The following is a 27,746-nucleotide window of genomic DNA, read 5'->3' as shown; positions in this document are numbered from 1 at the left end:
CTGACAGAAATCCGTGTGAAATGAGCATAATGGGGCCCACAATAATTTATACAATAACAATATCAACGGATATCCGTGTGAATAAACAACAGTCACAGATATCTGTGTAAAAACTAAAACATTTTCACACGGATATCTGTGTGAAAAACAATTCACACGGATTTCTGTATGTATTATAAATTAGTTTATTTCGAAATTATTAATTTTTTATGTTATGTGAATTATGGAGGGACGAATTTCCGTTACAATAAGTATTTGATACAGATTTCTGTGTGAAATGAGTAATACACACGGATTTCGGTGTGAAAATGTTGACACAGTAATCCGTGTGAAAAAGCCAAAAAGGAGACTACACACAGAAATCCGTGTGCATAAACAATAGTAACTGATGTCTGTGTAAAAATTAAAACATTTTCACACGGATATCTGTGTGAAAATAACAATTAGCTACAAAATTCCGTGTGAAAAAATATAGGTGTATATAAGGTTGACCATTTATTTGATATCGAAATAACGGCGGATTGAGTTAATTTTTTTTACACAATATCTATTAATACACTATAAATAGATGGGTAATGTAAAATTTATTGATTTTCAATTTTGATTTATTGGTTCGCACCAAATTCTTATATGTCTACTCATGTGGTATAACTAGTTTATTAGTTGTCAAGAAAAGTATACATTTCATGAGCAACAATGTGGAGCAAATAGATTTTATCAAAATCGACCGTTGGATGTTGTCATGATTAGAATAAATAGTTATGGTCAAAATTTCAGCTATTTTTGTTATCGTTTAGGTCTCGATCTACTATATCAACCCTTAACCCTAAATACCACATAAAACCAATATGCTCATAACCGCTCATTCGCAACTTATTTTTTTGATCTGTCAGCTCTCATACTCTCATGAATATGAGGTAAACCAAATAATGTAAAAATTTTGTAAAATTTATCTCCTCGTGGTTTAACTCCCCTTAGGGAAGTATCGGTGTATATAAGGTTAACCACTTTATTTGATATTGAAATAATGGCTTTAATTTGAGTTAATTTTTTTACACCATACCTATTAATACGCTATAAATAGATGGGTAATGTCAAATTTATTAATTTTCAATTTTTATTTTTTGGATTGCACAAAATTCTTATATGTCTACTAATGTGGTATAACTAGTTTATTAGTTATAATGAAAAGTATACCTTCCATAAGCAACAATGTGTAGGAAATAGATTTTATCAAAATCGACTGTTGGATGTTATCATGATAAGAATAAATGGTTATTTTCAAAATTTCAGCTATTTTCGTCGTCGTTTGGGTTTCGATCTTGTAGGTCAACCCTAAACCTTAAATACTACATAAAACTAATATGCTCATAACCGCTCACTCGTAACTGATTTTTTTGATCTGTAAACTCTCATGCTCTCATGGGTAGAAGTTATATTAGCTAATGTAAAAATTTTTGAAATTATATCTCCTCAAGGGTCGGCTCCCCTTAGGAAAGTAGAAGCAATTAAAGGGTTGACCGGTTTATTTCATGTCAAAATAACGGCGGATCGGGTTAATTTTTTCACACAATACCTATTAATACGCTATAAATAGACAAGTAATGCCAAATTTATTGATTTCCAGTTTCGAGTGTATAGATCGAACGAAATCCTTATGTGCCTACCAATGTTTAACTGGTTTATTAGTTATAATGAAAAGTATACATTCCATAAGCAACAATGCGTAGGAAATAGACTTTATCAAAATCGACCGTAGGATGTTATCATGTTAAGAATAAATGGTTGTGTTCAAAATTTCAGCTATTTTCGTCGTCGTTTGGGTTTCGATCTAGTAGGTCAATCATAAACCTTAAATAGTACATAAAACTAATATGCTCATAACCGCTCACTCATAAATTATTTTTTTGATCTGTAAACTCGCATGCTCTCATGTGTCGAAGCTATGTCAACTAATATAAAAATTTCTGAAATTTTATCTCCTCAAAGGTCGGCTCCCCTTAGGGGAGTAGAAGTGTTTAAAGGGTTGACCGGTTTTTGGTACAGACATCTGTGTGAAATGAGTAATACACACGAATATTTGTGTGAAATGTTAACGCGGAAATCCGTGTGAAAAGAACCATTAGCTACAGAATTCCGTGTGAAAAACTCTATTAGCTACAGAATTCCGTTACAATAAGTTTTTAATACAGAATTCTCTGTGAAATGAGCGACACACGAATATCTGTGTGAAATATAGACACTGATATCTGTGTGAATAGAAAAATTAGCTACTAAATTCCGTGTGAAAAAATAGAATAGAGACAGAATTCCGTGTAAACAATAATTAACATGACAGTTATATATTACCGAGATAAATACACACGAATATCAGTGGTAAATATATATGTATCTCACACGGATTTTTGTGGTAAATTTTTTCCCGCTCACTATTTTGGAACAAATTCAATTTCCCTCCCCTAGTAGTATTACACACGGATTTCCGTGGATTACTGAGCTACATAGACACGGATATCAGTAGCAAAGGATATATTTCACACGGATTTCCGTGGAAATTCCACTTATAACCAGCAAATTGATCCAAATCTGAAGCATATCGATCCATGTTTCAGCCTTTTTTTTTTTTTTTTTCCTTGACTTAAAGCCCCCAAATCGAAGATAGGGTTCGATTTCTTTCTCAATTCTCAGTCTCTCTCTGCCTCTCCGTCGTTTTGAACCAAAACTGGAGGCTCCTTGCTCCCGTCTCTTTCTCTCAGTTTCTCTGCCTCTCTCTGCGGTCCTGCCGCACTATTCTCAGCGGCTCAACCTCTCTCCGACTGTCTGAGTCGCCGGTGACGCCTGGAGTCTTGGTTTGCTTCTTCGACTCCTCCTTTTTTTTTTTCTTTTTTTTTTCTGCTTCACGTCTTCTTAGTTCTTCCTTCTGGTTCTCTGATGGGTGGCTGATTAGATCGAGTGAAACAGTGAGAGAAAGTACCTAGAAGCTGAAGAAGGAGAATGAGAAGGTTGGTGTTGTTTAGAGGAGCTGTGTTGTGGGTTGACTTTGCTTCCTGGAGGCAGCAAATGGTACTCTTCCTCACTAAAGTTTCTGCTTTTTTGTTAATTCTCGTATATTATGCATATGTATCAGGGATTTTTGATGGGTTTTAGTTGGAATTTTCTTGTGTGTCAGTGTTATTGATGATCAAATTGGACTGTTTTTCATATTGTCTGCAACAAGTTTTGAACTTTGAGCAAAGAAATTGATGGGTTCTGGAAATTAGATATCTTTGGGAATGTTACATTTTCAAGCGTTACATACAGAAAGTATGGATTTTTGAGAATTTGTGAAATTTGTAATTGCCTAATTGGCTTGGAGATTGATTTATAAACGAATTTGAAATTTTTAGTTGGAACATAAGCTGTTTGATTCATGTCCCAGATGATTTAATTGGAGATTTGGAGTGAGAGTTTTATTTCTTGTTTTAGTTGTTGCTCAACTCTGCAGCTCTTACTGGGGCGCAGCGAGGACAGCTGCGGTCGGTGATGCAGGCGCAGGGGCGGTCTGGCCAGTGAGGCCGATCAAGCAGCAAAGCAGAAGACTTGGTTTGATTGCTGGGTTCTTCAAGCTCGGTGATTCTTTTAATCTCTTGTTAAGTTGCTGGGTATTGTATGAAACTGTGAATGTTAGAATGTAATCAGTGTTTAAAACTTTGAATGTTGCTGGGTATTGTATGGACTGTTCTGTTTTGCAGATTTTGCTTAATTGAATATTTGTCCGTTTTGGATGGGAGTCATGGGACTTGATTAATTGAATTTGGCCTCAGTGAATGAGAATATAATCAATTGACACTTGACAGGTTGTATACTTGTATATTTGGCCGTTTTAGATGGGAGTCATGGGACTTGATTAGTTGATTATATGTTATAAAAATAAAATAAAAAACTAAAAAAAATAATATAGAGACTTTATGTGCATGTCTGTTATATATCTCATGATGGTTCAATGGCTAAACTATAGAGACTTTTGATTAATTGTACTGGAATCATTAATATATAATTTTTTGTTAGTTGCAGAGAAAGGGGATTTGTTGACTGATGACATTCTGCCCATCTTGGATCTTTTTAGGGTTCTACACAAGGTTATTAATTAGGTGTTAACACCTATTTTTGTTTTTCTTATTTGATACAAAAGAGCTAGCTTGTTGGCCCCAAGCAATTCAGATATGTTCATGTTTACAAAAAGTAAAATTTAGTTTCAAATAAGATACCAAATGATCCCAAAGTTAAGTTTCTATCTTCTGATCATGATCATTCTTGTAACCCTGTATGACTGGTTTCTTTGTTTGATGAAGATCTTTAAGCTCCTCAAGATCAACACTTGAGCAATCAAAGTGAACATAAACTGTGATGGGAAAGAAATTTCTTCAGAGAATTGAAGGTGTTTACCAAGTCAATATTGATGCTGAACAGCAGAGTCACAGTTTCAGGAGTCATAGACTCTGCCACTTTGATCAAGAAACTGCTATGAGCTGGGACACATTCTGCGATCCAAAACCAGGAGCAAAAGACCATCAATAATGAAGCAGACAAGGCAAGTAAATGAAGCAATGCAGCACCAACAACCACAAATGATGTATCACAGGTTCCCATTCATTCCTCTAAGTACTGGCAATTAATTACTACCCTACTGTCGTGGTCCTAGTCCTCGTTCTGCCTCATATCCTTACTAGTGCTGAGCCTAATTACAGTGGTGATGGCCGGAAACATCATAAGTAAACTTAACTAGAGAAAAGTTTTAAGTGTGATTATAGTACTTATGGTTCATATTGCTGATATTAATATGTTAATGTTATCTGAGATGCGTGCTCAATAATTGCAGATATGTCCGACATGGATTTCCAGTTGGATGATGATGCCCTACCATCGATGCATGACAGCGTCAAATTTGTTTTTTGTAATCCAAGATTTTGCTATAAATGTAAAGAACATCTTGCTATGAATGTAAAGTTTTTATATTTTCGATTCAGTTGTGGATTTGTTCATTTTATAAGCAATATTTGAAGTATATTTATTATAGAAAAATAGGTTCAGGTTGCAGATTAATTAGTAATTTTTTTTTTTTTTAAATGCCGTCACTTTTACACACTGAAATCAGTGCAAGTTAGATTATATAGATTTTATAATGTTATAGGTTTTGACACAGATATCAGTGTGAAATAGAGTATATATTTGGCACAGAAATCCGTGTGAAATAGAGTTGGTAACAGAAATCCGTGTGAAATAGAGTTTATACATTTGCTACAGAAATCCGTGTGAAATAGAGTTGTTCACACGGATTGCTTTCCATTCCGGTAATTTATATTTATGGAATTATGGTGGGGCCCACGTAACCTTTTCACACGGACAACATAATCTGTGTGAGATGAGCATTACCCCCCCTCCAAACCGCACGGTAACACCAATCTGTGCGTGTACTGTGTGTAAAGGCTATCACACACTGATATCCGTGTGTAAAAGTCTTATTACCCACAGATTAAAATCCGTGGGTAATTGTTGTTTTGCTAGTAGTGTAATATGCCGCGTTATGTTTTGTAACTATATATCAATACACTTCTGGCAGGTTCAAGAAAGGTTGATTTTAGTTACTCTCGCTAAAGCTATTGCTCTACGGGACAGTCTTCTCAAAGCCAAAAAAAAAAAAGGTTATCAATTTATCAAAGTTGAAGACGACTCGAAACCTATTATTGATTATAGAAATTGTGATATTCTTTGGCGTATGAAACATGTCATTAGAGTCATGATTCTAACAATGATTATGGACTTATCACACATTAACATAAAGTAAATTGATAATTAGTTTAATGTCAAAACTAGTTCAACATGGACACAAACTATAAACCAATAATTGTAGCTTAATGAAAGAGTGTATCAATTCATTAAGGTTAATAATCCAATTCTTAGTCTGCAAGAAAAACTACAATGAAGTGTTACATTAAGGATCTAACTAGTTAGGAGACCTAATCCGATATGAACTACTTTAATGGGAAACTTCTTGAGGATTAGGTCACTTACATAAATAGATGAATTGGTCCCTGTTGCTACCATAAGAATTTGCATTAGTTCTGTCAATTGAGAAGCAAAATTGGTAAGTAACAGAATGTCATATTCAAGTGATCGTGTTTGCAGCTGCATAAGATGGAATCCATGTCGGTAATTGCTGAAGGTAAGCCAATGTATGTTGTCGAGCTAATGTTCATATGATTGTGAGCATGAATATATGGTTTTTACAATCATCACCGTGAATAAAACCTTTTCAAATATCTCTTTTAATCATATACTGAGAGAAGCTAAGTTCTTGATAGATGTAGTTGCAAAAAGGGGTCAATCCTTGCAAGACGATTGATTAAGGGAGGGAGTATGGTAACAGACTAACAGCTTTACTAGCGTTTAATTTTGATTTATATAGTTACGGATGCCCAAAAAGCTTTTGTATTTAGTGCTTTGTAATAATCCTTTTCTTATATATATATATATATATATATATATATATATATATATATACTTTGACTCGGTGTCTGAATATTGCAATTTTAATCCTTACATTCTGTTTCTCGCATTACAATTTCATTTTGAAAGTTGATTAGATGTTATAAGATAATGAGAACTAAAATGTTTATAAAATAAAAACCAATAAAAGCATGCACATGGATTGGTCCAACGTACCATTAATTATTGGCAACTAGAATCGAACTTTTTTTTTTTTTGAACTTGTCAAGGGAAACCAAAAAGCTTCCTAAATCCAAGATAAACCCACATACCATTAATTATTGGCAGCTGGAATCGATTTTTTTTTTTTGACATTGTCAAGGGGAACCAAAAGGCTTATTAGGTCCAAGATAAACCCCTTTAGGGCATGTGCAATGCTCCAACTGTGCATTGCAGTACAGTGCTTGGTCACTTTGACAGTTTCGGAGTTCAAACCTAAGTTGGAGAGCACACCCCATTGCAGTGATTAGCTGGAATCGAACTTAAATTAGGACTCATTCACAAGTAGATCAATACCAGCTAAACCAGCTCATATAGGTAATATTTGTTATATCTATACTATTATATATTAAGAGAAGAGGGTTTGTTAGCCAAAATTAAAAATTTTGACAGAAATGGCCTTAGAAAATTAAAAAACTTTGAGAATTAATTAAATCACAAGGACAATTATGACATTTACAAAATATACTTTTATTATAAAAAAAACAAAAACAAAAAAACCCACAATCCACTTTTTACTCCCACTATCTTCTCTATGTAATGACAGTTTTCAATCTAAAGTAAAAAGAATTGCGGTTAATTCGCTATCCATCAAAGTCAATTGCCTTCTTCCCTTTTAATAGAAATACGATGAAAACCCTATTCTCCCAAGCAGCACCTCCTCTCGCGTTGACTCTAACCCCGCCCCCTCTTGCCGGCGAGGTGCATAGCGGCTCCGGTCGGTTCCAAATCTCAGGGCGCCTTTGCCCTTCACTTAATCTATTTTGGAAACATCTAATCCCTATCGGTTATTGTGGCGATGGTCCTAAGGCCCTGGTACCGTGGGTTGGAGAAAGCCAGGACGGCAGTGAAAGGGGGAAACGATTCATTCACGATGGTGACCCGATTTCCTTGTCCGGGTTGCCTCCTACAATGGCTGGGATCTGTGGGATCAGTGTGCTAGTATGTGGTGGAGCCAACGGAGTTGTTGATGCCACTGATTATGGCGGAGGTGTGGATCTGGGGTCCTTGAGTTTTGACCTGATTGGACTGGAGGTCAATATGAATGATAGAGACGCGCCACTACGTCCTATTGCGGTGGGACTGTTGCGGTCGGCAGAGCGGGCTATCGGAGGCGAATCATGGGATCAGGTTCATAGCTGTATCTGGACACCCAGATTAGTGAGGCAAGGGTGCCGTTTTTTGGCTCCTAGCCGAACTCAGCTCTCGTTGGCTTTGACGGGGAGGACGGCGAACTTACCGTTGATTATGGCAGTGGGCAAATCATGGCGGGGTGAATGGCCGTCGGCGACTCCGGGGGCAAGGGAGAGCATGCTAGTGGTTTCTTGGGCTCCTTGGGCCTCGGGATGTGACTGTAGCACTACAATCAAGTTCTGGGCCGGGCTCTCTTGGGTCCAGAATGAGCAGTGGGTTTTATACCCATTTTTTAATTAGTTTTGTTTAAACTAGCCTATTACTATGCGAGATTTGTTCATAGTTATAGGCTCACTTTAAATAAGTGAGTGATAAGTTCGAATATAGTTGGTCTATCCTATGTGCCACTGTGGCTCCTCCACGAATTCTTGTTTGGCCATTGTTATGTGTCAGCGGATGGGTATGTAATGACCTTCTTGGCATGAGATTATTATCAATGGAATTCTATTATTTCAAAAAAAAAAAAATGTAATGACAGTTTTCTTTTTTATTTCTGAAAAAATAAAATAAAAAAATACTTAGCACATTGCTCTGCATAGAATGACTAGTATAATTAAATCAAAACACAAATTTGGCCAAACACATTTGGTGGACTTGGAATTTCTGTGGACGCTCAGTAACCCATAAAGAAAAGAAATCCCCATGAGCGACACTAGGAATGTCGGAAAGAGCTACCGTCGCTGATCATCGTGGAAATGTGAGTTAGCTTCTCTCGCCCTATTATCTCACTGTCTTGTTTGGAAAGCACAACATATAGCTTTCTTAATCGAATTCGAAATTTAACACAGTAGCCACTAGTTAACTTTGTATTAGATAGACAACCTCTGTCGTCTTGTTACACTGGGTCTCGTTCAACTTCTGATTTCTACCCTCAGCGGTGCTAGAAAATCCAAATTTCACTCCACTGATTTGGGGCTGAAGAACCCTTCTTTGTTCTCAGCAAGTTGTGATCTTGATTGTTGTTTCACTTAAATTTCATTTCTGTTACAACCAAACTTAGAGAGTGAATAATCAAAACAATGGAGGACACTAGCTTCCCCAATTCTTGTGCCGATGACCTCAAGAACCATGTAATGAAGGTTTTCGACTATGAGGACAAGGTCTTGAAAGAAATATTTGACTTGATTAGGAACTATGACAACCTTAACGAATTTGGGATCCAAGTGTTCAATTTGTTGGCAAATTTCGGCCAGGCTAATGAAGCCAAAGAGCTATTTAGGCCTCTCGCTGTGCCGGCTGTATTGCCGGATGTGGCTGTCCTCACAATGGTCATTCTGGTCTACGCCCATGCTGGAAATTAAGGCCAAGGCTGCTCTCAAGGCCTATCAGCACATGGTAGCCACTGGTGTCACCCCCACCTCCGCTACTTACAATGCACTCATCACAGCATTCGCAGAAGACTCGTCTTCTGATTCCAGTTTTGTTGGCTATGCTAACAAGTATTTTTTGGAAATGTTGGATAAGGGGATGAAGCCCCATCCTGGTTGCTATATATCTGTGTTTGACGCCATTGCCTGTCGTGAGTCAGTGGACAAGGCCAAGGAGGTCCTTGAGCAAATAAAAGCAAAGGGGTTTACTCCTGTCAACTATCTTTATCGCTTTGAAGAACGCCACCTCACATAAGCAGTTACGGCAATCAGGTTGTACAGTGATCTCATCAACAACACCACCGACAAGGATTTGTGAAAGGTCTTCTGCAAGTGGCGCATCCGTGGCCTCAAGAAAGAGGCATCGAGGATGTTCCATGCTTTGGTAGATGATGGAGATGTAGACGAGGTCAAGGAGATTGTTAGGCCCACCCTTGAGACAGGCGTAGAATCCATGGTTGCAATATACACCTCCATTATTACGGCCTACCTCAATGCTGGAAAGACCAAGGCAGTTCTCGAGGCCTACCGTGGCATGTTAGCTGCTGGGGTTGCCCTCAACTCTTACACTTACACTGTTTTAATCAAGGGACTCACTACTGACCCCAACTTTTTTGAAGATGCCAAGAAGTGCTTGCTTGAGATGATGGACAAGGGGAAGCGGCCCAATGTTGCTACTTATACTGCGGTGATAGAGGCCTTTACAAGGAAGGAGGACAAGGCAGCTGAGGAGGAGGGCAAAGACTTGGTGTGGGTGATGATGAGTAAGGGGTTTGTGCCTAATGCAAAAGCAATGAGGGAGGTTCTAAAAGAACGGCCAACAAATGTAATAAGAAGGGTCATGAATATTGTACTTTCCAAGTTGAAAGGCTGATGTTGTGCTTAATCAGTGTTACGCCAGCAGCTTCAGGATTAGGAGGTTATATATATGCGAGAGCTAGTGACGATAGAAAATCATAGTAGGATAGGGTTTCAATCTGGGATTTATAATTGTGATTGTTGACCTTCAAGTAGTCTGTTGTGCTAATTCATGTAGGTTTGTGTTTCTTTTATCCTGGTGTTCTGCATTCATATTTTTCTTTGTAGCCACTATATTATCTGCTTTTGACTTGTTGTATATTCAAAAATGAATTCAAATACTAGTTTCTTTACTTGCTAGCAAAACCATAGTTTTTTGGTGTCCTGCTTTTGTGGATTCTGAAATCCTTGCAGTTGGTATATTTAATTCTGGGTGCATTCTTCTCTTCTCCTGAAATTTAACGAACTCGTCTTCTGTTGATTAATTTATAAAATTCTTACACTTGATTGATTTGGACAATAATCGTTATTAATTGCTTCAATTTGTGCATGAAGATTGGGCAAGGTACATACAGCAGTGTATCCGGAGTACTTAAAAAACTAGGAGGTTTTTGGCACTTAAGAGAATGTCTTTTTGACGGATTTGAACCAGCGAGAAATCATGGTTCTTGGTCGGCTTGATCATCTGAACATTAATCTTATGGAGGGATTAATAACATCTCATTCATCGAGTGGTTGCCGCTAAATGACATCACATTCAATGACATCCAGGTTATATGGAGGTTAGGTTATGCTTAATGTCATTAACAGCTTTTTGCAGAAAAGTATGGACTTTGTCAAAGCATTCTTTTTTCTCTACTGTACAAGCCAATAAATTTCTTAAATATTTATCTTCTGTGGCTTTGTGAAATGGATTGTAGATGGCATTATAGTCTCGACCCTGGGATGTTTGGTTTAATTAGCACTTGCGGGGAGGAGGGTGGATCCTGATTTTCTATTGTTAGTTGTCTGTTTTTGGATATTGGGCTTTAGGATATGTCAAATGGCCTCAGACTTGCCTCTGAGCTTGGTTGCAGAGCTGTGGACGTGGAACCTAAATCAAGTTTTGTTGTTTCGATAGCTTGGAAGAGTTACATCCTCTCTACGGCTTCAGATACAGCTGCAAAGGGTTGGTTGGAGGAATTGAATTAGTGTCTTGCCCATTTAAAGCAAGCAAATCTGTGTTGTTGACTTCCTGCATTCCAATATTTGAGCCACTGCTTCCCAGCGCCAGCAACAAAAAATGTGTTGCATTTTTGATAGTTAGGTATGTGAAAGATGTAATTGGCATACCTATAGGACTAACCATTGGCACACCTATAGAAGGACTAACCATTATCTCTACTAAGGCTTCCAGTAGGTATTAGGCATTTTGCAAGGGACTCCTTTTGTGTGCATAAACCTGAGCTGCTATCCATCTTTCAACTCCTACAAAGATATTTTGACAAGATTACATGTCCGTTTCAGAAACTAAGAGCATGTAGCTAATAGTATTATATCTATACGTTTTAAATTTTCTCACCCTTGTGTACTTGAGGATGTCATGAGTAATAATAGCTGATGCAGTATCTTATTGAGGACAAAGTTAGAATTTTCTCACATTGCTGTTGACCAAATTCTTTTTACATCATAAACTTTATTTTGAGAAATCTTAAATCAGTGGATAAAGTTGGTGGCTACAGTTCCACATGCTAGAAGGACCAATGCAGCTACCTACACTACGGTGATAGAGGGTTTTGCACGGCAGGAAGGCAGGGCAGCTGAGGATGAGGGCAAAGAGTTTGTAGAGGTGATGATGGGTAAGGGGTTACTTGTGCCTAATGCAAAGGCAATGAGGGAGGTTTTAAAGGGGAAACCGACATCTATTATTCGAAGGGTCATGAATACTGTCCTTTCCAAGTTGAAAGGCTGATTCTTTGCTTCATTGAGGTTACGCTAGTAGCTTCAAGATTAGGTGGTTTCATATATGGTGACAGTAGAAAATCATGTAGGATTGGGTTTGGGGTAGTTCTTTATCATTTTGAATGTGACATTGAAGTACTGATCCTTCGCTTGAGGCTATGTTAGCAGCTTCAGGATTAGGTGCTTTCATATATGGGGAGCTAGTAAGAGTGGAAAATCATGTAGCATAGGTTTCAATTAGGGATTTTGTGCTGTTCTCCATCAGTTTGAATGAAACATTGTAGTGTGAATGCTGAAACTGAAGTGGATAATCATGTAAGATAGGGTTTCAATATTTTGTGATGTTCTCTCTATTTGTTCATGTTGACATTGAAAGTAGTATATGGTGCTAATTCCTTTATTTTCTGTTTCGTTTACGGTGGTTTTCTGCAATATTGGTTATTGCTATTTTTTCTCAACTTTTTTGCCCCATGAAATTATCTGCTTAATTTGAAGAGATTCCCCCCCACCCCCAAATCCTCTCATTGTGAGAATAGTTTTTTTTTTAATACAACCAATTCCATGTAGATTGGGAGAGCTGATACAACAACTTTAAATGATAAAGAGTATTAGATTTATCACATGGGAAATCATGTTTCTTTGAAGCTTGATCATGTGAACAGCATGAAACTAGAGGGAATAATAACATCTTGTTCTTCAAGTAAAATGTACCTCGTATTGTGGCAAACATGGTCTCGCTGGAGTAGTATCTACTAATGACATCAAGTTCCATGACATGCAGGTTAGATTTTGCATAATTTATTCACAGATTTTGCAGAAAAGTATTAACTTTGTCAAAATCATTCTTTTTTCTCTGCCATACAAGTCGATTAGTTTAGTTGATAATTTTTTGCTTTTTGTGTAGCTTGGAGTATATGAAGCAACTATTATCTGCAGCCAAGCACTGTCGCTTTAGAGGTATATGCATTGCGACATCAAAGCATCAAATATTTTGTAATGATTGAGGAATAAGTTGGGAGATTTTGGATTGGCAAGTGTCGTAAATATGACTAACAAGCAACCACCGACAACTTAGTGGCATAACCTTGTGGTAGTGTCCTCCTGAACTTCTTATGGGGCCAGCAAAGTAAGAAGTATCCCTGCATATATAGATGCAGCATTGGCTAGTGTATATGCTGAACCTTTCCCAAGGCAGCCTATCCTTAAAGGAACAATTGAGGTGATTACGTTATTAATGTGAATCCTTTTAGTACTCAGACTGGCTTGAACAATACACGGAACTGCATTGGATTATAAAATTTTCAAATGGTATTTTTTTTAATAGCTAATCATAAACACACACTAATTTTACAAGTGCAGGACTACCAACCCTTCCCTTGTAGCTATGGTATAATGACTTCAGAGCTAGCTTTTTAATCAGTTTACATGTATATCAGTTACAACATTTTATAATGATTAACGATACATTCTCATATGTAAAATTGAATATTTTCTGATTTGATGGTCTATCATGGCTTCATTTCTTACAGAACTTCAGAACCCCTTAGTGCTTGTGATCTATCAAAGTTGCCAAAGTATCTTCCCACCAAAGAAATGGATGCTAAAAGTCGTTAGGGTGAACAAAGGTAAAGCTTATGGTTTCAATCTGTACTGAGATGGCTTTATTTGTTACATTGTCAAACAGCTTATTCTGCTGAATGACCTCTGTTTTCAGGAAAGAGACTGGTGCTTGAGCAACAAAGACAGCATCATAAAAACCATGGATATTTATTTGCAAAAGTCAAATATTTCTGCACAACTAGCACCAAAAGAGATCTCTCTCTGTTCATGTTATAGAGGGATGAAGCAATAAGCAAGCTACTTTTAACTGCATGATTGTTCTTGATTGGGTGGGAAAGACAATGATGCTAGTCAACCTTCTTGTAAAAATGGTGTTTACCGGCATATCCTTATCCTATGCGCAAAAGAAAGTCTTCTCTGTAGTGACTCCAAAATCCGGCATTTGATGCTGTTTTGGAGAATTGCAAGTTGAATGCAAACCAAGGAAATTATTTTTCTCTTCTACAGGAGCAAGTGCTTAACATTTGCAAAATGCAAAATGATGGAATTTTGTACTAAATCTTCAGCTTCAAATGGCTCAAAAAGGTAATTCGGTGTACTGGATAGAACTCCCACAAAGAGTGCTGTTGACTTATCGAAACCAGGGAATGAACTTGCCATGGCAATATAAAAGTCTGCGATAGGAGAAGACGAAGATGATCCAGGAAAGATGGTAAGGATTAAGAAGGATTATTGCTTAAGATAAGTCATTATATATCATTTTCTACAGCTTACTCAGATTTGTGTGAAGACGAGCATGTTATGTTATTGAGTTTTTGGGTCCGTTATTATCCCAACTGTGCTAGATTGATGAACACATCCCATTTTTGTAATGAATCCCCGTTATGACCTTTTTCACTTTTTGTTATTTTCACAGTACTTTTCTTATCCAATTATTTTGCAGCACATTTACAACAGCGAAATCAACAATCTGGTGGTGCAGGTACCAGGCCACTTGCTTTTCTTTTCTTTTTTTGTCTGGAAGACACAACTTTACGTTATTGATCACATAGAATGACATACACATGCTCCTATGGAGTGTTCAAATAAAAAAAATGTGCTAAAGGTTCTTATAATTCTAGAGAACATTGCTGATCTAAAACAAATAGAATCTTTAGCAGCAGGAAGGCCGGTGACCGAAGTTTTTGGTTGGTTCCAGAGAGTTGAGTCACTAGCAGAAGCTGCACAACTAGAGATAAGAACCTGTTGCAAACTTGATGGATACTAGAAAATAAATTTAGATAATTTCTGTTAATGGACTCTCCTCCCTTTTGATATTATGAATCCTGTTCCTCAGAATCATGGAGATGCACAGGCTACAGTCATTCTATTATGAGCTAGATTTTCACACCTAGGAATTAGTCAGAACTACTCATATCCATAATGTTTGTCTTTATGTTGCTTCCCAGATTTAGAATAATGGAAATAAAAAATTTTGTATTTGACTCCACATCTTTTAGTTCCACAAGCATATGCTTTATTTTCAATTAGTTTGCTACCTCATTTAGGAGTGAAATCTAACATTTCCGAAATTTTTGTGTAGCCCCCTTGACTAGACATTCTTAGCAAAAAAGAAGATAGTAAAATATTCGAAAGGCATGGGTGGAAGCAAAGTCATAAATCACGTAGCACCAGTTTGCTATTCTGATGGCTTTATACATCTAGCAACTTGTAATGTTGTGTTTTAAATCACTGTTCCTTGGTCTCAGTTTACATTTTTTTTACTGGTCTTTGAACTCTCTTGTTGACAGGGTATATCAAATCCCTGTAATCAGAAGAGATGCCAAAACAGCCTTCTGGACATCTTGCTAACTTATATCCAAGCTTCTCTAGTTTATCTTTGTTGCAGTGGAAAGGGCTCTTATTCTTCTTTAAGTTTTGTACTGCCAAACACATCTTCGTGTTCCCCAAGTTGTGTTACCTTACTGGCATTTTTTTGTTGCTACAGATGTCTTGATTCCTTTATGAAATTCAATCTTGTATTTATTTCTTGCTACTTGATGTATCTATACATTAATGAACTGAAGTATTTTACATTTATTAATATATAGACTACTTCCATGCATGTTGCATTACATGCCTCTAATATCTAGCAGTATTGGCTTTAATTTTATGTGAATTGTCTACCAGGTCTTATAAGTTATATTCTCTTTCTAACTCAGGGAGATATGAGGGAGTAAATGACCGTAGTAGTATACTTAATGCGATAATTCAAGCAGATATCAGTTACATGCTGCTCAAGTTAAAGTTACTCAGCTGCATCCAAATTTGGAACGTTTTGGAGTCTGGAGAATTGGCTGGAATCTTGTCTTTGCTACGGTGCTACTCAAGAATCTTTCATTTTGAGAAGTTGATAATTTCATTACTTATCTATGGCCAGAAGGCACGTACATCATATGCTATCTTACACCAAGTAATACCTAATTGGTCTAAGCTGTTAAGCACATAACAGGTAACCCCCATTGGGAACAACTGGAGCACAAAGAATTAACCTAGCCATAAGGAGACAAATCCAACAACTATCTAACCCCTTTCTAGAGTAATCCTAATTGCCAAGGACCTCAATTGGTGTACAATCAGAGAAACTAGACTTAAATAGAAATAGACTGGAATCAAATGCTAGGTATCGAACACGGGAAGCTTAGAGAAAACTAGAAAGAGGCCGAAGCCACTAAGACCACTAGAAAAGCTAGACAAGAAAATCTAACACCAGATGTCCCATCCACATGAACGAGCAGACTTGGCCCAAGGACAGAGCCCAAATGCCCAGCCCTAGCCACTAGGCCCAGCCCTAAAGCATTGGTGACGAGTAGAACACCGCACCATGACCCAAAAACACCGTCGCCGTCACCACTGATATCCATCAAAACTGCTGCCGCCATCGACAACCAACAACGTCGCCAACGCCGTAGCACACTGGTTAAGCACCTCACCAACACACCAAGGCCACCGCCTCAACCGAACCAGCCTGCCAGATCTCCACCAGAAACGGACCTATAAAATCTGTCCTCCCGCCGCCTTATCCAGCCTCGCAACCGCCCCATCTGCATTTGAGCTTCATCCTCTTCCAAATCTAGAGGTCACAGCAGATTGCGCCCTGCCACCAGTTTCCCCGTGGGCCACCAGAAACCGCCAAACGCTGCTGATCCCATCACCAGTCTGGAGCCAAATCGGGATCGATCCGGGCACTAACCCGATTTCAGGTCTCATTCACGCTTGCAGCCTTGCCACTCATCTAGAAGCATCTCATCAAACTAATCCCGTCCGACCACGCACAACGCACGCCGACAAAGGCTGAGACCAGCCAAGCATGGCAGCGTACGTAGTCGGACGAGCTTGAAGGGAGTAGGTTACGGAGGCGCGTATTAGGGTTTTCTTTGGTAAAAGGTTATTACTCAAGAATCTTTCATTATTATGTCTTTGCTTTTCCATATTCAGTTGACAAATATTTAAAACATATATAATTTGTATGATTATGAGAAAAAGTAAATTTGCGAAACACGATTCGGCTTTCTTAATGAGCAATGGCAATAAAATGAAATTGATACTACCACAATGTATTCTATCACTACAACAAAAAGTCTCTTTAGCGACCAAGTTTTTCTCGAGGAATTTATTTTCCTCAGTAAATGTCACATTTTACGAGGAATAATTAAGTTCCTCACTAAATGCCATTAGATTTTTTACGAGGAACATATTTTCCTCCCTATATATGACTTTCTACGACGAATATTTCAGTTCATCACTAAAGGTGACCACAATTTGGTCTCTCAAATCGTCATGTTATTAGCGAGAAAATATAAGACTTCAGTGACAAATTTTTTCATCGCAAAAACAACATTCAACGAGGAAATAATGATTTCGTCGTTATTTGTTTGGCGGAAAATTGTTTAGGACCCGCCAAATTTGATGGCGACAAAACTATGGTTTCCTCGCTAAAAGTCTATTTTCTACGAGAAACCATTTCCTCGTTAAAAGAAACAATTAGCGAGGAAATAACACTTTACTCGTTATTAGTTTGGCAGATAATTGAGTAAGGCCCGCCAAATTCATTGGCGACAAAACTATGATTTTCTCGCTAAAAGTCTATGTTCTACGAGGAACCATTTCCTCGTTAAAAGAAACAATTAGCGAGGAAATAACACTTTCCTCGTTATTAGTTTAGCGGATAATTGAGTAAAACCCGCCAAATTTATTGGTGACAAAACTATGGTTTCCTCGCTAAAAGTCCATGTTATACGAGGAATCATTTTCTCACCAAAAGAAGCAATTAATGAGGAAATAACGCTTTCCTTGTTATTAGTTTGGTTGAAAATTGAGTACGACCCGCCAAATTCAATAGCGACAAAACTATGATTTCTTCCCTAAAAGTTTGTGTTCTACGAGGAACCATTTCCTCACCAAAAGAAGCATTTAGTGAGAAAATAACACTTTCCTCCTTATTAGTTTAGTGGAAAACTAAGTATGATTTGTCAAATCCAACGGCGACAAAATTATGGTTTCTTCGCTAAAAAACTGTTTTCTACAAGGAACCATTTCCTTGTCAAAAGAAGCAATTAGCGAGGAAATAACTATTTTCCTCGTTATTAGTTCAGAAAATTGGGTAAGACCCTCCAAATTGAACGGCGAAAAAATGAGGAAATTTGAGATGAAGAGATACGTTTACCTGCAATAAATGAATATATAAATAAGATTACCAATGAATGACATGTGCTAGGTGTCTATATTTGTCATAATCATTTTTTTTATTTTTTTAAAGTGTGGAATGCATTATTGACATATTTGATTTCATGATCATTAAAATTCATATACACAAGCATTATTCATATTTTTGCTTTAAAAGTATGATCAAATATCATGGACCTCTTTAAAATCGGAAGGTGGTATTGTATGAATGATTTCATAGTTACTAAACAAGTTAGTGATAATCGATTGTCCTTCACGATACTAATTTGATATGTTCATTTGTAAACATTAGTATGAATGACTCGTTTTCGCTTCCCGGTTTTCTGCAATTGAGTTTCCCTTTACTACATCTCTCCTACTTAAGAACCACTGCATCATACATGGCATGAATTTATATTTCCTACCTCGATAATATGACAATGACTCATGATACAACCTATTTTGTATATACATGGATACAGTTGTTCAATAATGAATGTCTTTCTTGTTCAATTTGATGGAGCACATGTGGAACACACTATGCAAAATGTGCTTGATTGAAGTATTTAGTTATAAATAATGATAGCAAGTATTCAAATAAAAAAATCATTAAGCTATTCACAAACATAAACTTATCCTATACCCTAACCCCTAATCCCTAAGCCGTAAACCCTAAATCTATTTTTATTTTTATAAGCGGCATACCAAAGAATTAGAGAAAAAAGAAAAAGAAAAGATAATAAAAAAGCCGGGATAGTGATGATCGAAGGCGGGCATCGAAAAAAAGAAAGCGCTAATCCAAAGTTTAAAAAGAAAAAAATGAAGATAAAATACTCTTAGGGTAGTAGGATATCGCCCTTTTCTATCTCCGCCGTTCTCCTCTCATAGTCTGATGAAGCTCTGTCTTCGTCTCTGAGGCTCCTCTTTGGATCTACCATCTTTGAAGCTCTCATCTCAGTGAGTAACATTAGATTCATCTTTCTTCTTCCTTGTATATCATTCTAGTAGAGCTTGATTAAAGGTCGGTTTTTTATTTTCTGCTAAATCCAAATGTGAGATGTCATAGTATATATAATTTGAGGTAATTTCAATTAAACACTAATTGAATGCCCAATTCGATTTAAACTCACCCTATATTTTGATTATCTTGTGAATCCAGGACAAGGAGATGTTGATACCAGGTAAATTCAATCTTCTGTCGCTGCACTACCAATTGCTCTCTTATTCTGGGTTCGAATTGGGTCTTTGCTACCATATTTGGTCCCACGTTTCAAGTTGGGGTCTCAACTTCCACTAGGTCAATTCACATTCCCACTCTCTAATTGGTGCCTGCATTTTGTGATTTCTGATTTTGGTGTGGTTTGGGATTTCTTGTATTTTGGTGGGTTAATTCTCAGTGACTAATGATAATCGGGCTGTGGTTTTCTTCTTCATGAATGAAACAGATTGTGCACAGGGAAATGCAGGGCAATTTTCCTCATATATGGTGAGTCCAATGCTCATTCTTATATTGACTATTCTGTCATCTTCCTTTAGCATAATATCTTGTCCCCTTTAACATATCATGAGGGTCTCTTTTCTCCTTTTCAATACCTAAGCAATGGAAACTTTGTTGCCTACCTTCTAATCTGCTAAATATGTATTGTGTATCAAGTGAATTATATTTGAACCCTGAACCTTGTTATTTATCAATTGTACAGATGCAGTATTTGTTATAGACTATGAACCTTGTTATATTTCGTCAGGTTTTCAGTTAGTACCAACTTTTGCTACTGAATTTGTAATATTTGCTTGCTTACTTTGCAAGATTAGGGTCGGAGCATGAAATTTGCAGTCTTTAACTGTAAGTGTTGTTTGAATCATTGTGTCTTTTTGGATTGATTTTCTCTATGATAGGGTTCTTCATAATTGCAAGCTCTAGACATTGTAACACATTAGCTCAATTCCACTTTTGAATGCTTTTCATTTCTTTATTTTAACTCCACAGAGTAATTAAAACTTCTTCTAACAAGGATTATAGGGTAAAGAAGTACTAAAAAGTCATAGTTCCGAGTACTAGAAAATTTTCTTGCACTGCATATCTTAGTACTTCTATATATGAAAACAGAGTATTTGGTAGTGGGTTGTGGATGAGGAACAAATACAGTGTTTTTTTTATTTTATGGAATGAACAGATACAGTGTTATTCTCATAAGATGACAGTCTACTCATATTGATCGCTGTATGGATATCCCAATATCTGGCTTTTGACATTTCATTTACTATACTATTGCTAGCCAGCTTCATGCACAGGGCCTTGAAATAATTCAAATTACTTCTGGATCAAGAGAACCCGATAAGATATTGGAGGTTCGGTTGTACTATTGCTGGCTAGCTTCATGCACAGGGCCTTGAAATTACTTATGGATCAAGAGAACTCGGTAAGATATTGGAGGTTTGGTTGCACTATTCTTCTGTTTAAGCCAAGATTTCCATTCATTGACATGCACTTTTCCTTTCTTAAATTTGAGTCCTTGTTTTACCTATAAGAATGCCACATGTTAAAGTTAATTAATACTCCAGTGACATCATAGTTTGAGTCCTTGTTTTACCAATTGGAATCCCATATGTTAAAGTTAATCAATACTCCAGTAACATCATAATTTCTATTACAGGAGAAAAGTTTTGGGTTAGGATGTTGTTGGATACAACTTATTTATATCATGTGTGAAATTGACCACCAGATTTGAGTGGTCATAACATATGAGATGAAGCAACGTTTCAGAGAGTATGTTATGCAATTCTGGAAACGAATTTTAAGGTCATACTCATGGATATGATTGATTAATGACTACTAAATTAATTTTGGGTAGGACTAATTTTTGATGGATTTTAAATCTATTGGTTTGCTCTGCAGGTGCTAAAGCCCTATACAAAACCTCTAAAAGAGAAATTCCATTTCTAGTGACGAGTTCCAAGTGCAAGAGTAGAAAAGATTCCAAGATTTGGGGAAGTAATCAGGAGGATGCCTATGATTTAGTTCACCAATAACCAAATGATTTAGTTACTTCTATATTGGATTTAGTACAGGACAATCCCTAAACTCTTTTGAAATAGTATATAGTATTTGGTGTAACTACTTTGAATTAGTACTTATTGTAAGGGAATACTTTGAGTTATTACTTTTAATATATATTTCTTTTGTCTACTCATCTTTATTATCTACATTATTGTTCCTCGCTATAACCAAGCAAGTGCAATAAAATTGAATTTTCTCGTTATGGACAAGAGAACCTACAATGATAAAAGTAAAGTTCCTCATCATTGAGTATGTTTAGGGAGGAATGGTTTTCTCGCTGAAAGGATATATAGTGCGAGGAAAATAAAATTTCCTCATTAAAGATAGCTTATAGTGAGGAAAAACTTCCTCACCCAAAGCTATCTACAACGACGAAATTATTTTCGTCTCAACAAGTGTATTTTAAATTTTTTATAATTTCTAAATTATTACTTATCATTAGCGAGGAAATAATTGTTTAGCGATGAAATCTATTTTATCGAGAAATATAATTAACTGTTTAAGTAAAATAGATTCGAGAGAGAATTGTAGAGAGAGATGTGTCATATTATTGAGAATAGGAGCCCTATATATAGGGATTACAAAGTACTAGTTCTAATGTTACAAGGAATACCAATCCGTGTAGGATTGGGAAATCTAGAACGTTCTCTCCTATTACTACTCCTAGTTTGATAAGGCACACTAAATCGATATTCCTTCAACACTCCCCCTTGTGCCGCTCAAACTTGGTGGTGACGCTTCATCCGTTGCCTCATTAAAAACCTTGCCAGGTAACAAAAACCCTGTGGGACAAAAATAACCCTAGTCGAAGGACAAAAAGAGCACAACACGTCTTTCACTCTTCGAGATCGAACATGTAGACATCATAACTCCCCCTGATGTCGATATCTCCCCCTGATTGCTACAATCGTGGGAGTTCAGATAAGTTTCTCAATCCGATGCTCTTTACATGTTTCTCGAAGGTGGATTTTAGGTAACGACTTAGTGAATAAGTCCGCTACATTATCCTCTGATCGGATTTGATTCACTTCAATCTTTAGAAGTGCTTGTTGTTGCTGATTATAAAAGAATTTAGGCGAGATATGCTTGGTGTTGTCACCCTTGATGAAACCTAACTTCATTTGCTCAATACAAGCTGCATTATCCTCATAAATGCATGTAGGTTCTTCTGTGGTAGACTTCAAACCACAACTTTCTTGAATATGTCTAATTACAGACCTTAGCCATATGCATTCACGCACGGCTTCATGTAGAGCAATAATCTCTGCATGATTTGAGGAAGTAGCAACAAGGGTCTGTTTCGTAGACCTCCAAGATATCGCAGTGCTTCCCATGGTAAAGACATAATCAGTTTGGGAGCGACCTTTGTGAGGGTCAGAGAGGTACCCTGCATCAGCAAAACCCATCAAGACATCATTGTCGTTTTGATGAAGGGGGATAGGGTGAGGCCGGCCACCCCTTGTGGTGGTGATGACGTTGGCGGCAACATGGCCGGCTACCTTGTCATGGTGGACGGTGGCTCCATGCCTAATGGGGTCCGATCCCATTCTTCCGTCATTCCTCTTCTCTCTGTCGGGATAAAATAGGCCCATATCAATTGTACCTCTTAGGTATCGAAAGATTGTCTTTACACCAATCCAATGGCGACGTGTTGGCGCAGAGCTATGTCTAGCTAACAAGTTCACTGCGAATGAGATGTCTGGTCTTGTGCATTGAGCTAAGTACAATAATGCGCCTATTGCACTTAAATAGGGCACTTCTGCCTCTAATAGCTCTTCGTCCTCATCCTTTGGATGAAACGGATCTTTTCCTGGCTCAAGACTACGACCAATCATGGGAGTACTCACAGGCTTTGCTTTATCATCATTAAAGCGCCTTAAGATTTTCTGAGTATATGCAGACTGATGGATCAAAATGCCATCACTACGGTGCTCGAGTTCTAAACCGAGACAAAACCGTGTTTTCCCAAGATCTTTCATCTCAAATTCGGATTTCAAGTATTTAGCAGTTTCCTTCAACTCATCTAGAGTTCCAATTAGGTTCATGTCATCGACATAAACTGCTACGATTGCAAATCCGGAACTTGTTCTTTTAATGAACACGCATGGGCATATTTCATTATTAATATATCCCTTCCCAATCAAGTAGTCACTTAGACGGTTATACCACATCCGTCCGGATTGTTTTAATCCATATAGTGAGCGTTTTAATCTTATTGAAAACGTGCTCCGTGGTTTAGAGCCACTTGATTTGGGTAATTGAAGTCCATCTGGAACCTTCATATATATCTCTGAATCTAGATCCCCATAGAGATATGCTGTAACCACATCCATAAGCTGCATGTCAAGTTTTTCAGAAACTACCAAACTGACAAGGTAGCGGAACGTTATAACGTCCATTACGGGAGAATATGTCTCCTCGTAGTCAATTCCAGGGTGTTGTGAGAAACCATGCGCCACGAGGCGGGCTTTATATCTAACCACCTCATTTTTCTCATTACGCTTTCTAACAAAGACCCATTTATGGCCAACAGGTTTTACATTTGGGGGTGTCTACGTTATAGGCCCAAATACCTGTCTCTTTGCTAGTGAATCCAATTCAGCCTGGATCGCATCTTTCCATTTAGGCCAATCCACTCTTCGTTGACATTCTTCGACAGAGCGAGGTTCGATATCATCATATTCTATGATTCCTTTTGCAACATGATATGCAAATGCATCATCAATTGCCATAGAATTTCTATCCATCATCTCATGTACACTAGTGTAATTCATGGAGATCTCTCTATTCTCTGGAGTTGGTTCTGACATTGGAGCGTCCCCCAATGATGTCTCTTGGACATAACCATAATCCGGAATGTTCTCATGAGATGGATTATTTACATCGATGATTAATGGATTATTTTGTGCCAAACTCGCTTTCTTTCTTGGGCGAGAATCCATCGAACCTATTGGCCTCCCGCGCTTCCTGGCAGGAGCCGTGGGCCTAGCCACAACGTCACTACCACTGTGGACGTTGGCGCCATGCTCAAGTGCCCTTGAGGTGGCGTCATGTCCTCTAATTTTAGGGACATCAATCCTTGCAGGCACATTTGCAGCAGGTATGTGTGATCTCGTCACTTTAGTGATATCAGAAAACGCACCAAGCATCGATTCTGCTACGTTCTGAAGATCGAGAATTCTCCGCACTTCAATTTCGGACTGTGCGGTTCGGGGATCAAGATGAGACAGAGTGGGGACAGACCACGACAATTCCTGTCGTTCCTGTTGAACATTTATGTTCTTATCTCCCCCTAATGACGGGAAGACTGTCTCATCGAAGTGACGATCCGCAAATCTTGCGGTAAAGAGATCGCCTGTCAAGGGTTCTAAATAGCGGACAATAGTTGGAGAATCATATCCAACATAAATGCCTAATCGTCGTTGAGGACCCATTTTGGTGCGCTGTGGCGGCGTAATAGGCACATATACTGCACACCCAAATATGCGTAAGTGTGAGACATTAGGCTCATACCCAGTCACCATCTGGGACGCAGAAAAGGGTTGAGTGGCAGTGGGCCTCAGACGAATAAGCACAGCTGCATGCAAAATTGCATACCCCCAAGCAGAAAAAGGGAGATTGGTGCGCATTACCAATGCCCTAGCGACCATTTGTAGTCGTTTAATGGCGGCTTCTGCGAGACCATTTTGGGTGTGAACATGAGGAACTGGATGTTCAACCTCAATCCCAATGGACATGTAATAATCATCAAAAGTTTTTGATGTAAACTCCCCAGCATTGTCTAATCTTATAGACTTAATAGGATGATCAGGGTGGTGAGCCCTCAACTTAATAATCTGTGCTAGGAGTTTAGCAAATGCAGCGTTCCTAGTGGACAATAGCATGACATGTGACCAGCGTGTCGATGCATCAACCAACACCATAAAATATCTAAATGGTCCGCATGGTGGTTGAATAGGTCCACAAATATCACGTTGGATTCTTTGCAAGAGTGGTATATTTTCTTTAGTGTCCTTTGCATAGGATGGTCTCGATCCTAATTTTGCTAAAGAGTAGGCTTTGCAGAACGAATAATGGGCTTTAGAAACAACCAATGAGGATTTTGGTTGAGCCACGAAGTCACAATGGACTTGAGAAGTAGAAATTGGAGTCAGGGGAGCAGAGGTGGCATCAAAGCCACCCTTGGGCCGCAGGGGGATGGCGGGGTCGGATTGTGATGGCCGAACTTGAAGGGGAAAGGCACCGTGAGGCGCAGGTGCTCCTCCTTGATCCAAATGTCGAGTTTTACTTCTTTTCGTTCTGAAAAATGGATGTCCGTGTGAAGTCTTTAATATACGGATCATCATGTCACGACCTGGGTGTCCCAAACGGTCGTGCCAAAGCCTATACGTGTCGGAATCCCATAAATCATCTCTCATGACATGGTTGGATTCAATGACTCGAATAGTGGTTGCATACAACCCACTAGAGCGATACATAAGTTTCTCTAATACTCGTTTATGTCCGTAGTCATTAGAGGTGATGCAAAGGAACTCTTGTCCATTCTCACAATGTGTTTCCACATGAAAACCATTGGCTCTTATATCTTTGAAATAATAAAGTTCGAAAAACATGTCTACGACATGAGATAAAATAAATCGATACTTTATTAATAATATCCAATGATGACACCAAAGTTTCGTGACCATAATCTAATCCAATATAAAAATCAAATCGTAGACAAATCGTAGTCACTCTATCCGTTCGGTAATTTCAATTTAGTTGTGACCAGGTAAGGTAAGGCGAGATTTTGGTGGAGCGTTGCTCACTTTTAAAACCGTTCTCTCAGATCAAACCTTGCCTAGACATCACAAGTACTCTTGAGTACGCCTAGAGGGAAAGAGTTAATACAATAAGTCATTTTATTGATTTAAGGCATAATTGCCATTACATAATTCTTGGAAATATAAAAGACTATTCTAAATAAAAATCTGCGGCATGTTGTCTTCATCGCCAGATTTAAAGTCTTTGTGAACTCGATGTCTGGATCACCATAATGCAACTACCTTCGTAGGTACATTGCAAATTCAGGTCCATTGATCAGACGTTCCATATCAGAAATAGACACCATAAAGAGGATTCTCCCTTGATTGAGGCGTATTGGCGCAATATGCATAGTCCCTAAGACTAGTGGCGTTGGAAAGTGGTGCCCATGGCCAACGTTGGCTCCATGGTTTCCAACCCTATGTCCCTCAAAATCACGCCTCCTACGGTCGTCTGATTGTCTCCTTGAGTGATTACCTTCTTGAGCATTTCGATCATATGGATCATGACGTCGATGGCGACTTTCTCTAGCCATAGGACGATGCTCTTGATAGCTATCTTGAAGCCTATCAAATCTTCTTTTCACAAGTTCATTGCCATGTCTTTCAGTAGTGACCATAGCTTCAATAAGCTGTTGAAAACTTGTGATCCGTCTTGCATTTACATGAGTCCGGAATAAGTCAGAGGACCTCATAGCATAGACGGGGAAGGTATTTAGGGTTTTCTCAATCAATTGGTCTTCTGTGATTGTTTTTCCACAGAGACGCATCATTGCTCTGATGCTGAGAGCTTCCGAATAAAATTGCATGACAATGTCAAATTCAGAGAAGCGAAGATGTTTCCATTCTGCTTCTGTATTCGGAAGTATGGAGTCACGAACATTGCCATATCGTTCGCGAAGCGCATGCCAAAGCTTTATGGGGCTATCCTCATTTATGAACTCAAACTGTAGGTCACTATCCATGTGACGTTTCATGAAGGCAAGTGCCTTGGAATTATCTTTCTCAGTTTGAGGGTCTGGAGCTGTTTCTATAGGACAAAGCTCTTGGATTGTATGCAATAAATCACGGGCAATAAGGTGGATCTCGACATCAGTGACCCAAATTAAGTACCTTTTGCCTGCATAATCCAATGGAACAAAATCGAGTTTGTTTGTGTTTGACATCCTGAAAGATGAAACAAAAACAAGTTAGTTTCGGAGTCAATGCTTCCACGAAAACTAATATAAATAAGATTTCCGAGCTATGCTACCAAGAAATAGATTTCCAAGAATAATTGGATTAGACCGAAACAATGATGTTTATATGGTCGTTAATCGATGCTTACGGACGCTCTTAGTCCGAAGTCTTACGAACGCTCTTAGTTCGTTAATTGCGTGAATTCCCACGATTCCGCTTTTCAAGAATCGAACCCACGTTATAAGAAAGGTGGGATGTAGAAGAAGGGAGGTTTTCAAGTCCCCGAGAAAAGAAGAAATATTTAAATTTCGAATTATAGGAACTTCAAAACTTACTCTTTTGAATACTTACTTGGTGAAAATTCGGAGCAGATTCTGTTCTGAACAGCTTGTACCTCGA

The 27,746-nt window shown here is 38.0% G+C and overlaps 3 long non-coding RNA genes across 7 annotated transcripts; all 3 read left to right on the top strand.

The window, feature by feature from the left end:
• Positions 1 to 2,676: 2,676 nt before the first annotated feature.
• On the top strand, positions 2,677 to 5,005 carry LOC112175707. 4 transcript variants are annotated; one of them, XR_005802805.1, is made up of 6 exons: positions 2,677 to 2,849; positions 2,962 to 3,063; positions 3,466 to 3,609; positions 4,048 to 4,118; positions 4,332 to 4,621; positions 4,859 to 5,005. It is a non-coding gene; the product is annotated as an uncharacterized LOC112175707 (long non-coding RNA). The 4 variants fall into 4 exon arrangements; XR_005802804.1 differs by having other exon boundaries at positions 2,678 to 2,849; positions 2,948 to 3,063; positions 4,054 to 4,118; XR_005802803.1 differs by having other exon boundaries at positions 2,678 to 2,849; positions 2,948 to 3,063.
• Positions 5,006 to 8,600: 3,595 nt separating this feature from the next.
• Positions 8,601 to 15,448, top strand: LOC112175711. Of its 2 annotated transcripts, XR_005802698.1 has the most exons (7): positions 8,601 to 8,635; positions 10,669 to 10,885; positions 12,949 to 13,263; positions 13,574 to 13,669; positions 13,759 to 14,316; positions 14,548 to 14,586; positions 15,395 to 15,448. It is a non-coding gene; the product is annotated as an uncharacterized LOC112175711 (long non-coding RNA). The 2 variants fall into 2 exon arrangements; XR_002926594.2 differs by lacking the exons at positions 8,601 to 8,635; positions 10,669 to 10,885 and adding an exon at positions 12,640 to 12,825.
• A 4,271-nt stretch (positions 15,449 to 19,719) lies between these two features.
• LOC121050339 lies at positions 19,720 to 21,394 on the top strand. Its single transcript, XR_005802703.1, has 3 exons — positions 19,720 to 19,794; positions 20,585 to 20,728; positions 21,205 to 21,394. It is a non-coding gene; the product is annotated as an uncharacterized LOC121050339 (long non-coding RNA).
• The last annotated feature ends 6,352 nt before the right edge of the window (positions 21,395 to 27,746 follow it).

The sequence above is a fragment of the Rosa chinensis genome, chromosome 7, assembly GCF_002994745.2.
Source record: "Rosa chinensis cultivar Old Blush chromosome 7, RchiOBHm-V2, whole genome shotgun sequence".
NCBI lineage: Eukaryota > Viridiplantae > Streptophyta > Magnoliopsida > Rosales > Rosaceae > Rosa > Rosa chinensis.
Note: the sequence above shows the minus strand (reverse complement) of the source record. Positions and strands in the feature narration are given on the sequence as shown.